This window comes from Aegilops tauschii, chromosome 6 (assembly GCF_002575655.3).
Source record: "Aegilops tauschii subsp. strangulata cultivar AL8/78 chromosome 6, Aet v6.0, whole genome shotgun sequence".
NCBI lineage: Eukaryota > Viridiplantae > Streptophyta > Magnoliopsida > Poales > Poaceae > Aegilops > Aegilops tauschii.
In genome coordinates, this window is record NC_053040.3 from 481,259,396 (window position 1) to 481,277,239 (window position 17,844).

Here is a 17,844-nt window from a genome sequence, read left to right on the forward strand (position 1 = left end):
GTAGCAGGAGCAGCAGCAAGAAGAGCGGTACATACAGTACTAGTAGGTGCGTAGGAGCAGGGAGAGGCTCGAGTAGCTATAGCCCATCCTGCTGCTGCTGCCATTGCGAGCAGGTATCGTAGCAGCAGCGGCAGCCTGACGGCGGCAGCCGAGGCACGTACAGCAAGCAAGAGCAGCGAGCAGATGGCCAAAAGCTACTCCCTCCGTCCCATAATATAATATAAGAGCGTTTTTTACACTACACTATGTAAAAAACGTTTTTATATTATATTATGGACGCTTTTATATTATATTATGGGACGGAGGGAGTAGCTAGCACTGCTTTGTAGTACACCGGTGATGAACCGAAAGGCACACGGCACGGGGGAGCGTCCACTCCATTGCTCAGAATACAGGCAAGCAATGAAGCTGGCACAGAGCTGCTGGCCGGGGCATGCAGTGGCCAGCACGTCCAGTGTGGTGCGGGCCGCCGGCGAAGAAGCACTGAGGCCAACTCTACCGCGCGATCCTATCCTGTCCGGCCCCAGCACACGACGGCTCGGACCCATCTCGTCCGTTTTGTGTTCGCGCCGATCCATTTCGAGCACAAACTTGCGCCGGGATTGGGTTACGGCGGACACCAAACGGACGCGCGCCTCGTCCGCGTCGGGGCCGCGTGGCAGGCGGCCACCTACCTCCCACCCGCCCACATCAATGCGCACGCGCGGGCGGCCCTGCCTGTCATCCGCCCAGGCGAACGGTCACGGTCCTTCTTAAATGGGACCCATGGACCGGTCGTCGTCCACACTGCCCCACTCCACCCCACGGCCTACTCGAAACCCGACAACCCCAGACCCCCAAACCCTAGCCTCGAGCTCGCCGGTCGGCCGCCCGCAGCCATGGGGCTATGAAACTACGGCCGCAAAGGCAAGCACGACCGCGAGGTTGGCTCCTCGTCGGGACGCCGCCGCGGCTCCTTGGAAAAGGAGGAGCCCCCATCGCCACCGCGTCGGGCACCCGCGCCGACCGCGTTCTCCATCGCGCCCACGGCCGCCGGCGAGCGCGACCGGCACTACATCGAGGCGGCCGTATGCCGCCGTTATTGGGAGACGAGGACGCCGCTACCCTGGAGCGACGTCCACCTCCCCAACAACTGGCACCTGTCGGTCGACCGCGTGCCGATCCCGCCGGTCCCGCTGAGCGGTCGTGCGCGCCGCCAGGAGATCCAGCGCCGCCGCCACCTCCTCCCGGACGACCTCTACTACGACGAGAGGTACGCCCCCGACTCGCCATTTGTGGGACACTTGGTTCCGCGATGAGCACGATATGCGGCGGGCGTCCTTCTTCGCCGGCACGTCAACGGGGCCGCGGCGGCCACGTGAGCACCAAGCGGCTCCCCAGGCGTACGCGGGTGCGCGCCCTGACGCCCACGCCGTCGCCGTCGCCATCTCCATCGCCACCCCCACCTCCTCGCATGACAGCGGAGGAGGAGGCCCGACTCATGGCGCGTGTGCTGGAGGACTCCATGCACACGCACGACGAGCGCCAATGGGAGGGCCTCGAGGAGATGACGGCCCTCTCCCCGGCCGTCGCCATCCCCGAGCTGGAGATGGTGCCGAAGGAGGAGGTGGTGGAGGAGCCGCCGGTGGCCGCGTTCCACCCTGGCCTGGTGGTCCAGGGGTGAAGCTGGTCGTGCACCGCTGAGCAGATGGCGGCCGCCGTGGGGGCGTGAACTGGTGCCCCACGCCGTCGCGGTTGCCGGAGTGGGACGCCTCACCTCGGAAGGAGGTGGTGCAGGCACCGGCCACCTTCCAGCCCGCCGCCCCCGTGCACCACGGACCGCCGGCCCACCTGTGGACGCCGCCGGACTACGTCGACCTCGTCAGCGACGACGACGACACCGGCGGCCAGTTAAGACGGCGACGGCCACGGCATCGACGGGCGCGACAGGAGCGCGCGGGCGGCTTTTTAATTTTATTTTTATGTTAATTATGGAACTGGGCCGTTTAAGTGGATTATGGAACTGGCCGTTTTGTGGCCGTGACCTCTACATATGTTTTAAGTTTTTTTAAGTGCGTTTATTTACCCTTTTAGGCATTTTATTTAATTTTTTTGTTTTTTTAATCACGTCCATCCCGGACATGATTTGGGGTGCGGCCGCGCGTTGGGCGCCCTGACAACCCAACGGACAAACGCGGACATGGGCGAACTCATCGCCGCCCCAAAGGGACAAAATCCGGCCAAACCGGACGTCCGTTTAGGGTCGCGCGGTGGAGTTGGCCTGACACATGGCCAACTAATCAATCAACAATCGAGCGTGTGCGTGCAGTGCTTTCTCGATTGCACTGTACGTACGTATGTACTAGCCTGCTGCAACGATGTATACGTACTCATTTTTTCTATGATATCATGGGGTGTATGCGCGGCGGTTTTGTCTTGCACATTTTCTCCCCATCTCTATTTGCGCGCGCATGCGTCTAGGCGTGGCGACGGTGGTAGTAGTTCACGAGAGCCGCTCACGTGCGCTGGGCAGACGGCATGCGCGCGCGCGGACGCAAAAGATACACCGCCCATTGCTGGGCCTCTGTCCCGAAAGCCACCGGCTCCAAAGGCGTGGAACTGGAACCCGTCCGGCTGGCCGGCGGGCATCATCGTCATCATCGCACACGACGCACCAAGGCGTACGTTCGCATGGATATTATGGGGCCCGGCCGGCGAGCTTTAATCCCCAAAACCAAACAGTCTCGCTTGTACTCGGAGCTCTGAGGCCCTGGGCTCGCTGTCAGTCAGTGCTCTGTGTCAGGTGTCAAATGGCGCTTATAACCCCGACCCCCCTCTCTCTCCTGACAGCGATGTAGTAGTCCCCTCTTTCTCCTGCTGGCTGCTACGACCCTACTGTTGCCAACGAGGGAAATGGGAAAGAGATGGCGGCAGGCGGGCTGGCAAAGCGACGCTCGCTGCTCACGAGACGCGCCGGGGCGGCAGCGGACACGACGTGCCTTTCCACGCGCTCCCTCGCTCCCTCAGCTTGACCGTGGCGTGGTCCCCGCCTCCCAAGCGCACGCCACGGCCCGCATGTCATCGTCGTGCCCTGGGTTCACTGCGAATGGGGTGGCGACGATGCGAGGGCTACGGATCAGGTGCTCCACGAGCTTTTCAACCGTTAGATCTGAGATCCGAAGGCCGAAGAGAGAGCTCACGCTTTTATTCAAAGAACACCCTCAGAAATTTGATATTGCAAATCGGGTCCAGCGCATCTGTAGATAACCGTTGGATTTTAGATCCAATGGCCGAGAAGCTCTTGGAGCACCTAAACTTAGGTGCTCCCGTAGCATAGCACCTGATATTTTCCCACAATGCGAGAGGAAGAGGCAAAAACATTGGTGCTCCCGAGGAGAGTGTTTGTTCCTTGTTACAGGAGCACGCCAAGCGATAGATCCCTGGCTAGCTAGCTCGTCATTAACAACTTGATTAGCCACCGGATAACGAGACAGTAACGCAAGACAGGACACTAGCCCGTGTACGTACGTAGTACGTAACCCACTCGTGTACAGGTAGTACTAGGAGCACTTTAACTAACCAAACCGGCCAGAGCTTGCCGAGGCCCCAGAGCAGGCGCCAGTACTGTGCTGCGGTAGCGACGCCGTCTCTCTCTCTATCTCTCTTGAAGCCAAGGCAGCTCGTGCTGCTGTAGCGACGCTGTCTCTCTGCTCTGCGGCCTCCTGCTCCCGGTAAATAAATACTCCTACATGTCCATGCTCCATGCTCATTTGGTTCTGGAGACGATCGAGGCGGTTTGTTTGTTAAGCACGCGGGGAGGCCAACAGAACCAGCCCGACGCCGCCACGCGCCCCGACGCCGGAATTACAACGCTTCCGTGTTCTCCGCCCCGGGGTCCCGGCCGGTCTCATCGTCTGAGCGGCTACATGCGTGTCTCTTGAGTTGCATGCGCCTCGGCAACCAGACGGCGGGGCCTCTGGCATGGGCGCCCTGGCAGACGGCGCAGAGTTTCGTTCCCGTTACTCCAACTAGCGCAACCACAACGAGTAATGCTAGTACATCAACGGATTATCGCAACGACAATCATTCGGTGTAGTAGTAGCATTAACACTAATCCAAACCCTTGAGCTTCAGGCGTCCTCCCTGTCCGCTGCACGCCGGCGGTACCAGCGAACGAGCGGAAACTAGCAAATGACCGGTCGCCGGAGTCGTTCCTTGCCGTGGTACGGCCAGTGACGGCACGATCAATGGCTGGCCCGGGCGTCGTGTTCGATCGCATGCAACGAGCTCATTTATGCCTGCGTACCTTGTGTCGTGTTCAATCAGTGGCGGAGCTTCGTGTAGACCAACGGGGGCAATGCCACCAGGGTCCCTGGCGGTAAGGTACTTATCCACGTCATTCAGTAGAGACGCCCGCCGTCCCCCTCCGTCGCACCCTACCGCCGCAGTCCCTGGCGGTAGGGTGCGAGCAGTTATTTCGCCCGACCCCCCGTCCCTGCCCATCTCCCCACCCCTCCCCCTCCCCCGTCGGCAGTTTCTTTCTTTCCCTCCTCGCCCCTCTCTCCCTCTCTCATCTCCTCCACTCTCCCCCTCGGATCTTCACCGTTTGTTCATCGTTTTTGCGGATCGAGATGGCCCCGAAGAGAGAAACGTAAGCTCCTCCGATCCCTCCAAGTAGTTTTTGCAAACTTGCTTTCGATTCGACGCATTATTTGCTTAAAATCCCATATCTTTTTGAACTTAGATTGGAATTTTCATTCACCTAGGATTGTATTAGCTTGATTGTAGTTCTAGTTCTTACTTCTTTAGTAACTAGTGGTATTGAATATGAACTCTAATCAATAGTTCATATGTTAGTGTGAAGATGAACCCTAGTTCATAATTTTTTTTGTTAAAAGAATTATGATGTAATGCATGTGGGAGGACTTGTTTTTTTTATGACGCATGTTGATATGATGATATGAAGATGTTGTTTGGAGAAAATACATTCAAGATGAACGCTATTTCAAAACAAATTTGTTCAAAAAATGATGATATGATGCATGTTGGAGGATTTTATTTTGATATGATGCATGTTGATATGATGTGATCCATCATGTGTAGTAGATGTTGTTGGAGGAATTTTCATTCACCTAGGATTGTATTAGCTTGATTGTAGTTCTAGTTCTTACTTCTTTAGTAACTAGTGGTATTGAATATGAACTCTAATCAATAGTTCATATGTTAGTGTGAAGATGAACCCTAGTTCATAATTTTTTTTGTTAAAAGAATTATGATGTAATGCATGTGGGAGGACTTGTTTTTTTTATGACGCATGTTGATATGATGATATGAAGATGTTGTTTGGAGAAAATACATTCAAGATGAACGCTATTTCAAAACAAATTTGTTCAAAAAATGATGATATGATGCATGTTGGAGGATTTTATTTTGATATGATGCATGTTGATATGATGTGATCCATCATGTGTAGTAGATGTTGTTGGAGGAATTTTCATTCACCTAGGATTGTATTAGCTTGATTGTAGTTCTAGTTCTTACTTCTTTAGTAACTAGTGGTATTGAATATGAACTCTAATCAATAGTTCATATGTTAGTGTGAAGATGAACCCTAGTTCATAATTTTTTTTGTTAAAAGAATTATGATGTAATGCATGTGGGAGGACTTGTTTTTTTTATGACGCATGTTGATATGATGATATGAAGATGTTGTTTGGAGAAAATACATTCAAGATGAACGCTATTTCAAAACAAATTTGTTCAAAAAATGATGATATGATGCATGTTGGAGGATTTTATTTTGATATGATGCATGTTGATATGATGTGATCCATCATGTGTAGTAGATGTTGTTGGAGGAATATGCTTAAGATGAACCCTAGTTCATGTAACCAAGAAATTTCATTTTTTGTTTATGTATGCTTATGCTTATGATGAAGGAAATATGCCCTAGAGGCAATAATAAAGTTGTTGTTTATATTTCCTTATATCATGATAAATGTTTATTATTCATGCTAGAATTGTATTAACCGGAAACTTAGTACATGTGTGAATACATAGACAAACAGAGTGTCACTAGTATGTCTCTACTTGACTAGCTCGTTGAATCAAAGATGGTAGACATGAGTTGTCATTTGATCGTTTAGTATATTGCTATTGCTTTCTTCATGACTTATACATGTTCCTATGACTATGAGATTATGCAACTCCCGAATACCGGAGGAACACTTTGTGTGCTACCAAACATCACAACGTAACTGGGTGATTATAAAGGTGCTCTACAGGTGTCTCCGATGGTACTTGTTGAGTTGGCATACATCAAGATTAGGATTTGTCACTCCGATTGTCGGAGAGGTATCTCTGGGCCCTTTCGGTAATGCACATCACTATAATCCTTGCAAGCAATGTGACTAATGAGTTAGTTGCGGGATGATGCATTACGGAACGAGTAAAGAGACTTACCGGTAACGAGATTGAACTAGGTATTGAGATACCGACGATCGAATCTCGGGCAAGTAACATACCAATGACAAAGGGAACAACGTATGTTGTTATGTGCTACCTCTTGAGCGCTGCGTTGGTTTTCCCTTGAAGAGGAAAGGGTGATGCCGTAAAGTAGCGTAAGTATTTCCCTCAGTTTTTTAGAACCAAGGTATCAATCCAGTAGGAGGCCACGCTCAAGTCCCACACACCTACACAAACAAATAATAACCTTCAACCAACGCGATAAAGGGGTTGTCAATCCCTTCACGGCCACTTGCAAAAGTGAGGTCTGATAGAGATGATAAGATAATATTTTTGCTATTTTTATGATAAATACTAAAAGTAAAGAAAGCAAAATAAACGGCGAAAGAAATAGCTTGTTGACGGAAGATTAATATGATGGAAAATAGACCCGGGGGCCATAGGTTTCACTAGTGGCTTCTCTCAGGAGCATAAGTATTACGGTGGGTGAACAAATTACTGTCGAGCAATTGATAGAATTAAGCATAGTTATGAGAATATCTAGGTATGATCATGTATATAGGCATCACGTCCGTGACAAGTAGACCGACTCCTGCCTGCATCCACTACTATTACTCCACACATCGACCGCTATCCAGCATGCATCTAGAGTATTAAGTTCATAAGAACGGAGTAACGCTTTAAGCAAGATGACATGATGTAGAGGGATAAACTCATGCAATATGATATAAACCCCATCTTTTTATCCTCGATGGCAACAATACAATACGTGTTGTTTCCCCTACTGTCACTGGGATCGAGCGCCGCAAGATTGAACCCAAAGCTAAGCACTTCCCCCATTGCAAAAAGATCAATCTAGTAGGCCAAACCAAACTGATAATTTCGAAAAGACTTGCAAAGATAACCAATCATACATAAAAGAATTCAGAGAAGATTCAAATATTGTTCATAGGTAATCTTGATCATAAAAACCCACAATTCATCGGATCTCGACAAACACACCGCAAAAGAAGATTACATCGAATAGATCTCCAAGAGAATCGAGGAGAACTTTGTATTGAGATCCAAAGAGAGAGAAGAAGCCATCTAGCTAATAACTATGGACCCGAGGTCTGAGGTAAACTACTCACACATCATCGGAGAGGCTATGATGTTGATGTAGAAGCCCTCCGTGATCGATGCCCCCTCCGGCAGGACGCCGGAAAAGGCCCCAAGATGGGATCTCACGGGTACAGATGGTTGCGGCGGTGGAACTAGGTTTTCGTGGTGCTCTTCGATGGTTTGGGGGTACGTAGGTATATATAGGAGGAAGAAGTAGGTCGGTGGAGCCACGAGGGGCCCACGAGGGTGGAGGGCGCGCCCAGGGGGCCCTGCCTCGTGGCCTCCTCGTCGGTTGCTTGACGTCCACTCCAAGTCCTCTGGACCACGTCTGTTCCAAAAATCACGTTCCCGAAGGTTTCATTCCGTTTGGACTCCGTTTGATATTCTTTTTTGCGAAACACTAAAATAGGCAAAAAAAAACAGCAATTCGGGCTGGGCCTCCGGTTAGTAGGTTAGTCCCAAAAATAATATAAAAGTGTATAAATAAGCCCATTAAACATCCAAAACAGAATATATAATAGCATGGAACAATAAAAAATTATAGATACGTTGGAGACGTATCATTATGCGGTTTGACCGATAAAGATCTTCGTAGAATATGTAGGGGCCAATATGAGCATTCAGGTTCCGCTATTGGTTATTGACCGGAGACGAGTCTCGGTCATGTCGACATAGTTCTCGAACCCGTAGGTCCGCACGCTTAACGTTCGGTGACGATCGGTAATATGAGTTTATGTGTTTTGATGTACCAAAGGTAGTTTGGAGTCCCGGATGAGATCAGGGACATGACGAGGAGTTTCAAAATGGTGGAGACATAAAGATCGATATATTGGATGACTATATTCGGACATTGGAAAGGTTCCGAGTGATTCGGGTATTTTTCAGAGTACCGGAGAGTTGCGGGAATTCGCCGAGGAGTATATGGCCCTTATTGGGCTTTAGGGGAAAGAGAGAGGGGAGGCTGCGCGCCCCCCAAGACTTAGTCCGAATTGGACTAGGGGAGGGGCGGCGCCCCCTCCTTCCTTCTCTTCTCTTTTCCCTTTCCTTCTCTCCTACTCCTACTACATGGAAGGGGGGAATCCTACTCCCGGTGGGAGTAGGACTCCCCAGGGCGCGCCATAGTAGAGGGCCGGCCCTCCCCCTCCTCCACTCCTTTATATACGGGGAAGGGGGGCACCCCATGGACACACAAGTTGATCATTGAGCTCTCTTAGCCGTGTGCGGTGCCCCCTCCACCATAATCTACCTTGGTCATATCGTGGCGGTGCTTAGGCGAAGCCCTGCGTCGGTAACTTCATCAACATCGTCATCACGCCGTCGTGCTGACGAAACTTTCCCTCGAGCTCTACTGGATCGTGAGTTCGCGGGACATCACCGAGCTGAACGTGTGCTGAACACGGAGGTGCCGTACGTTCGGTACTGAAGATCGGTCGATCGTGAAGACGTACGACTACATCAACCGCGTTGTCATAACGCTTCCGCTTTCGGTCTATGAGGGTACGTGGACAACACTCTCCCCTCTCGTTGCTATGCATCACCATGATCTTGCGTGTGCGTAGAATTTTTTTTTTGAAATTACTACGTTCCCCAACAGTGGCATCCGAGCCAGGTTTATGCGTAGATGTTATATGCACGAGTAGAACACAAATGAGTTGTGGACGATACAAGTCATACTGCTTACCAGCATGTCATACTTTGGTTCGGCGGTATTGTTGGATGAAGCGGCCCGGACCGACATTACGCGTACACTTACGCGAGACTGGTTCTACCGATGTGCTTCATGAAGGAAATATGCCCTAGAAGCAATAATAAAGTATTATATATTTCCTTATATCATGATAAATGTTTATTATTCATGCTAGAATTGTATTAACCGGAAACATAATACATGTGTGAATACATAGACAAACAGAGTGTCACTAGTATGCCTCTACTTGACTAGCTCGTTAATCAAAGATGGTTATGTTTCCTAGCCATAGACATGAGTTGTCATTTGATTAACGAGATCACCTCATTAGGAGAATGACGTGATTGACTTGACCCATTCCGTTAGCTTAGCACCCGATCGTTTACTATGTTGCTATTGCTTTCTTCATGACTTATACATGTTCCTATGACTATGAGATTATGCACTTTGTGTGCTACCACACGTCACAACGTAAATGGGTGATTATAAAGATGCTCTACAGGTGTCTCCAAAGGTACTTGTTGGGTTGGCGTATTTCGAGATTAGGATTTGTCACTCCGATTGTCGGAGAGGTATCTCTGGGCCCACTCGGTAATGCACATCATTATAAGCCTTGCAAGCATTGTGACTAATGAGTTAGTTGCGGGATGATGTATTACGGAACGAGTAAAGAGACTTGCCGGTAACGAGATTGAACTAGGTATCGAGATACGGACGATCGAATCTCGGGCAAGTAACATACCGATGACAAAGGGAACAACGTATGTTGTTATGCGGTCTGACCGATAAAGATCTTCGTAGAATATGTGGGAGCCAATATGGGCATCCAGGTCCCGCTATTGGTTATTGACCGGAGAGGTGTCTCGGTCATGTCTACATAGTTCTCGAACCCAAAGGGTCCGCACGCTTAACGTTACGATGACAGTTTTATTGAGTTTTGATGTACCGAAGGAGTTCGGAGTCCCGGATGAGATCGGGGACATGACGAGGAGTCTCGAAATGGCCGAGACGTGAAAATCGATATATTGGACGACTATATTCGGACTTCGGAAAGGTTCCGAGTGATTCGAGTATTTTTCGGAGTACCGGAGAGTTACGGGAATTCGTATTGGGCCTTAATGGCCATACGGGAAAGGATAGAAAGGCCTCAAAAGGTGGCCGCGCCCCTTCCCATGATCTGGTCCGAATTGGACTAGGGAAGGGGGGCGCCCCCTTCCTTCTTTCTCCTTCTCTCTTCCCTTCTCCTATTCCAACAAGGAAAGGAGGAGTCCTACTCCCGGTGGGAGTAGGACTCCCCCTTGCTCCTTTATATACGGGGGCAGGGGGCACCCCATGGACACACTTGATATACGATATTTTAGCCGTGTGCGGTGCCCCCCTCCACCATATTACACCTCGATAATACCGTCGCGGAGCTTAGGCGAAGCCCTGCGTCGGTGGAACATCATCATCGTCACCACGCCGTCGTGCTGACGAAACTCTCCCTCAACACTCGGCTGGATCGGAGTTCGAGGGACGTCATCGAGCTGAACGTGTGCTGAACTCGGAGGTGACGTGCGTTCGGTACTTGATCGGTCGGATCGTGAAGACGTACGACTACATCAACCGCGTTGTGATAACGCTTCCGCTGTCGGTCTACGAGGGTACATGGACAACACTCTCCCCTCTCGTTGCTATGCATCACCATGATCTTGCGTGTGCGTAGGAAATTTTTTGAAATTACTACGTTCCCCAACACTTCACACACAGGTGGCTTGCGGGTGTCAGTGTCTCCAACTTTAGTTGAACCGAGTGTGACTACGCCCGGTCCTTGTTGAAGGTTAAAACAGCACTAACTTGACGAAATATCGTTGTGGTTTTTGATGCGTAGGTAAGAACGGTTCTTGCTCAGCCCGTAGCAGCCACGTAAAACTTGTAACAACAAAGTAGATGACGTCTAACTTGTTTTTGCAGGGCATGTTGTGATGTGATATGGTCAAGGCATGATGCTATATTTTATTGTATGAGATGATCATGTTTTGTAACCAAGTTATCGGCTACTGGCAGGAGCCATATGGTTGTCGCTTTATTGTATGCAATGCAATCGCCCTGTAATTGCTTTACTTTATCACTAAGCGGTAGCGATAGTCGTAGAAGCATAATTTGGCGAGATGACAACGATGCTACGATGGAGATCAAGGTGTCGCGCCGGTGACGATGGTGATCATGACCGGAACTACCCTAGATACTTGGCGGATAAGAAGGATGGCAAACTGAACAAAGGAATATAGGATATACATGTTATTGATGTGTACTTTACTAGTGTTTATAGCAAACCCTCGGCATTTGATACTGGTTCAGTTGCTAAGAGTAGTAACTCGAAACGGGAGTTGCAGAATGAACAGGAACTAGTTAAGGGTGAAGTGACGATGTGTGTTGGAAGTAGTTCCAAGATTGATATGATCATCATCGCACACTCCCTATACTTTCGGGATTAGTGTTGAACCTAAATAAATGTTATTTGGTGTTTGCGTTGAGCATGAATATGATTTTATCATGTTTGTTGCAATACGGTTATTCATTTAAGTTAGAGAATAATTGTTGTTCTGTTTACATGAATAAAACATTCTATGGTGATACACCCAATGAAAATGGTTTGTTGGATCTCGATCGTAGTGATACACATATTCATAATATTGAAGCCAAAAGATGCAAAGTTAATAATGATAGTGCAACTTATTTGTGGCACTGCCATTTAGGTCATATTGGTGTAAAGCGCATGAAGAAACTCCATGCTGATGGGCTTTTGGAATCACTTGATTATGAATCACTTGATGCTTGCGAACCATGCCTCATGGGCAAGATGACTAAGACTCCGTTCTCCGGAACAATGGAGCGAGCAACTGACTTATTGGAAATAATACATACTGATGTATACGGTCCAATAAGTATTGAGGCTCGCGGCGGGTATCGTTATTTTCTGACCTTCACAGATGATTTGAGCAGATATATCTATTTGATGAAACATAAGTCTGAAACATTTGAAAAGTTCAAAGAATTTCAGAGTGAAGTGGAAAATCATCGTAACAAGAAAATAAAGTTTCTATGATCTGATCGCAGAGACGAATATTTGACTTACGAGTTTGGTCTTCATTTGAAACAATGTGGAATAGTTTCGCAACTCACGCCACCTGGAACACCACAGCGTAATGGTGTGTCCGAACGTCATAACCGTACTTTATTACATATGGTATGATCTGTGATGTCTCTTACCGATTTATCACTATCGTTTTAGGGGTTGTGCATTAGAGACAGCTGCATTCACGTTAAATAGGGCACTGTCTAAATTATTACGTTCCCCAACATATGATGCTTTTGTTTATGAAATTTTATTAAGACGGGCACCTCTTGCGGACAACATCGGCCCACGGTACTCCATGCTTGACTACGCATTCGACAAGGGTCATCGTGCCCGTTTCATAGAGAACAGAGTGTTAAGTAATATGAAGGAAATATTGATCAAAGTTTTCGGATTGATGAAAATAAGTTCCTAACTTTTGTCGTCCACTTTTTGACAGATGCTCCAGCCACTGCGCATGAGGGGTCACGGGGTTGCCGGGAATATGGACTACGACGAGCGCTACGCGCCATACTTCAAGAGAGCCTGACTATTGGGTTTCGTGTTGCAGTTCAAGCGTCAGCCGCCGACTCTTGTCCACGCAGCTCTGACAGCTTTGATTGACCGGTGGCGACCGGAGACCCATTCTTTCCATCTCCCATGCGGGGAGATGACGGTGACCCTAGAGGATTGGTCGATGATTACTGGTCAAGCACTCACGGGCGAGTGGAGAGGACCAACTGGCAGCGGAGGGTTACCACCCTCATCGGTGACTGCCCCGGTGCTAAGGGTAACTGTACATCCGGTGTCTCGTTGCCCTGGCTCTCAGAGCACTGGAAGACATGCCCCGAAGACGCCGATGAGGCGACTGTGGAGTGGTACGCGAGGGCGTACCTGTGGTATCTTCTCACGGAGGTCGTGTTTCCAGACAGCTCCGGGAACTCTGCCAACTGGTCATATATGTTCTTCCTAGCTGACTGGGATGCAGGGTACAGTTGGGGGACCGCATCTCTCGCCCACCTATACCGTTCGGTAAGAGAGTATCTCATTGCCTACCTACGAAAGTATGTCCATGACATTTTGTTATATCTGATCCTCATTTGATGTTTTGCAGCTTGACGACGCAACCCAGAGGACGGGAGACAAGTCCAATATGGGTGGCTTTGTCTGGCCCCTCTCCATTTGGATGTGGGAGCGGCTTCCGGTGGGGCGTCCGGAGAAGCTGCAAAGACACCCATGGGGTGCCTATAGCAAAGACGGCGACGAGACTCGACACCCCCACTGTAGCTTACGAGTGGGACGTTGTCAAACTCTACACGGGCCTAAACAAGGCTTCGTACAAGACCTACACCAACGAGATGGACGCTTTGACGCATACGCAGGTATATGAACTCGCTCACCACCTTTCTCTTTGATTCCACTTTTGATCGAGAGTGGGAACTTACCAATGTATATGTAATAGGTAAACTGGTGGTCGTATCATGACCGAGAGTGGGACTTCGATCTGAACGTGATGTGCGGTGCGGACAGTGGTCTTTGCGGTGCATCGTGCCCATGATCTGTGTGTACACCGTCGAGTGGCACTTGCCACACCGTGTGGCCGCGCAGTTTGGGATGTATCAGCATACCCCACCGGGCCCGCCGACCGATACCGGCGACCACGCGCTCCACATCTGAGCGCGCTTGTTCTTCGTGCCCATGATTTCATTGCGTTCGACTTTATTATGATGTTTCTTGTTGCTTATGCCTTGCAGGCTGAGCCGGCAGAAGAATCCGTCGATCATAGACTGGGGAGAGGAGCATAAAACTCATGTGACGGAGTGGAACCGACGGAAGTTCCGTAAAGATGGGGAGAGGATAGAGTGACTAACTGGAATGCTTACGAGGGCCAACACATGAGGTGGTACGATTATGGCCATAAGCACCGTCTTCGTCTCAGGCCTCGGTGGACGGCGGAAGACATCGCGGAGCTGGAGAGGGATGACCCCGAGGAAGAGGCCTACTAGACCGGCATCAGAGACATGCATAGTGGATTTAGGGAGTTTGCACCCCTTATCAACAGAGTGGTAAGTTTGAACCGATGGTTGTATTTAAATTATTTTATTCGTCATCGTGACTGACTTATGGCTTTATAGTCTGGTGAGCTGAACAAATGCATCTTTGAAGCCTCATCGGCACTAGGTGATACCCCCGGGAGCGTACAATCTGAGAACAAATTGAGGGGGACGATGAAGGTACAATTTCAGCCTTCTCGGAACAGATGCATCTTATTCACGTGCAATCATAAATCTGATACTTATTATGCCCTTGTTTCATTGTGAGTGCAGAAGTTCGTGAAGCGTTGTCGCAAGCTGGTAGGTCTGCTTGGGTGTGCTGGAGCTGGGTCGGTTGGAGCTTATCATCCTGCAGCCACACAGGGTCACATCGGCTCATCGAGCCATGTTCCCTCATCATCTAGGTTGGTTGAGAAGGAGGAGGAGGAGGAGGAGGCCACACATGAAGAAGAGGAGGAGGAGGCCTATCATGAGGAACAGGAGGATGAGAGCAATAGGGAGGAGGAGTACGATGAAGATTACGGACCTCCACCAACTCAATCATCTGAACCATCTCAGCTGCCGAAGAGGAATCCGAAGAAGAAGGATTTGCTGAGTCCGGACCCTTTCCAGAGATCGGTTACTCAATGGCCCAAGAAAAAGACTGAAGAGACTCGTTCAAAGAGAAACGAGGACCGTACCTTCAAGAGGAGAAGGAGCAAGTAATTCTACTCTTGGATACTTGGCTCTTATAGTTGGGTTGTCTAGTCGTTGTGAAACTACGTGAAACTATGTGTTTGCTATTTGTGAAACTAGTGGTTGTGAAACTTCGTTGCTAATTAGTTGAACTTTGTTTGACATGTCTATTTAGTTCAACTTTTATTAATGTGTATGTGATCCCCAAGTTTAATTGTTTGAGATCTGTTTTTTAGACTCTATATCATTGCTGTGATATTGTTTTTGGGGTCTGTCTATGTCACATATGCATGTGAGATATTATCTCACATCTATCTCCCTCACTCTTAAAATTCATGAGAGACTTTAAAAAAATCAAAGATGAGTGAGTTAGACGTGAGATAATATCGCACATCTAGATGTGAAATAGCAAACCCGTTGTTTTTGAAAAGAAGCAAGCGATTAAACTTGGAAACAGGCAAACACAGGGCGGTAGGGTCAGACAGCCTACCGCCAGGGCAGTGCTTTATTTGGTCACAGAGAGCATTCTGCCTATTCCAGGATCCTACCGCCAACCCTCCCTGGCGGTAGGTTCAAACAACCTACTGCCAGGCCGCTGTGATTTTTCGTTACAGAACCTTTCAGAGGCAAAAACCCAAGCCACCCCCTACCGTCAGGGGTGCTGGCGGTAGGGTCAGACAGCCTACCGCCATAGTCCCTGGCGGTAGGGTACTAATCCATGTCAGCATGTGGAGACGGCCGCCGCCCCCCTCCGTCTCACCCTACCGCCAGAACCCCTGACCATAGCGAAAGGGTCAAATCTCGAAATTGTTTCCAACCAGGGCCAGATCCTGAATTGGTATGTGAAAAGGGCCAAAACACAAAATTTGGCCGCACCACGCTAGAGGATCGAAGCAGCTTTTGAGCCATTGCCAAATATTGGCCCTCAGCTCGCGGGACACCGACCGACGCAGAGGAGGGCAGTACCGCAGGACGCGGCTTGCCTGCGGCCTTGGCGTGCGACCATCGGTGCGACACAGCCATCGCACGGCTGTGCGTGAGCCCCCTCTTGCTGCGGATTTTCTCTCAAAAAAAATAGAATACAGATCCTAATACTGATTGCCGTCTGTATGGATACATCCCTTATCCACATCCCTCTCCTTGGTCGGAACTCAACCTCAGCTGAAGCTTTCCATGTCCTCTGCTAATCCTGCTCCTCGAGCCTCCAAGCACTTCCTGCCCATCGACCGGATCTCGTCGCGCTGTCGTGCGGCTTCTACTCGGGCGTGCGCACTCACACATCTCACCCCATCCCGGTTCCCGGCTAGCCGCCGCCCGCGTGCGCCTGCTGAATCAGCATCCCCGGCTCGGCTGGCCGCCGTCATGGTCCGCCTGCTCGACCTAGTCGCACAGCAGTTCGGTGGGGACGGGATCCTCCGCGGCACCGTCCTCGCTGGTCTGAGATGCGGAGCCTAGCGGGAGCATGTGGGACGGCCACGCAAGAGGTTGGCGTGTCCTTGGCGGGTGCTCAGGCTTGTGGAGGAGTGGCCGAGTATCGAGGGGAAGGACGTCGAGAATCAGCATCAGCGCCATCAATTTGGTAGTCAGAGAGGAAGAAGAAAGGGACTGCAGCTCATACATGCAGTATTATCTCCGCATACATACTAGTAATTTCCTCTTCTTCTTGTGCCATTCAGTCTCATGCATGTTAAATTCAGAGAAGGAGAGCTATTAGCAATTCCATTGCTCTGCTTTCATTCAGTTAAGATGCGTGTTAAATTCAGAGAAGGGAGAGCTAATAGCAATTCCAGTACTTTGCTTTCATTCAGTTAAATTAAGATTCCTTACATGCTAAATTCGGACTGATTGTGAATTTGTTTTCTACTCGCTCTATGCCTCTAAGCATGACATTCAGATAGATGGTTCAGTGTACATATATTATGCATAATTGAAATGGGTCATTGGGATCCCGGTCATCGAACTTAAAATGAGAGAAGGATAGTTTAGAGGCTCATATGAGCACGTTGCTTGTGGAAAATTGTTCAAAACTAATTCTATGAATTAGTACGCAATTAAAAAAAATATGTGAACTAGTATATTTGATTGGGGACATTTAGTAGCATTCAGTTGATGGTACGTACAAGTTCTAATAAAAATTATTTGCAACTTTGAAGTCAAAGCACACATGAGATAAAACTCGCGACAACAAAATAGATCATGTTGGCTTCGGTTGATTGAGGAAGGCTTGGTTTTTTCCTGTCGTCATACTAGAGGTAGAGGTTCCAATGGTCCTTTGCACTGAGGGATTCTGCGCCGAGTGTTGCTGCTGTAAATAGGTAGACATGTGATCTGTCGGATGACCCTGGGCAGAAAGGTAGCAATTTCGGTTTCATTGAAGTTGAGAAATTGGAAAACTTGGAAGTATGGAATGTTATACCACTGGAGTATAGTGTGGGTCTTGGGTCTGTGGTGGCATCAGGATGGTGTGACCAACTGATGGCTACATTGTAGCATTTACAATAGATGTCGCCTTCGGTTGAAGAAGGAAGCCTTGATTTTCTCCTATCATCGAACTATAGTTAGAGGCTCCAATGGCTTCTATCAGGCAGGGATTCAGAGCAGAGTTCTTCTGTTGTAAAAAGGTGTACTTGTGGTTTGTCGGATGACCCTGTGCACAACGTAGGAACTTCCAGTTTAAATGAAGTTTAAAAAGGTGGAAAACTCGAAAGGGTGGAATGTTATACCACTGGAGTATTGTGTGGTGCTTGGGTTTGTGGTTGCATCGGAAAGCTCAGACCAGTTGATGG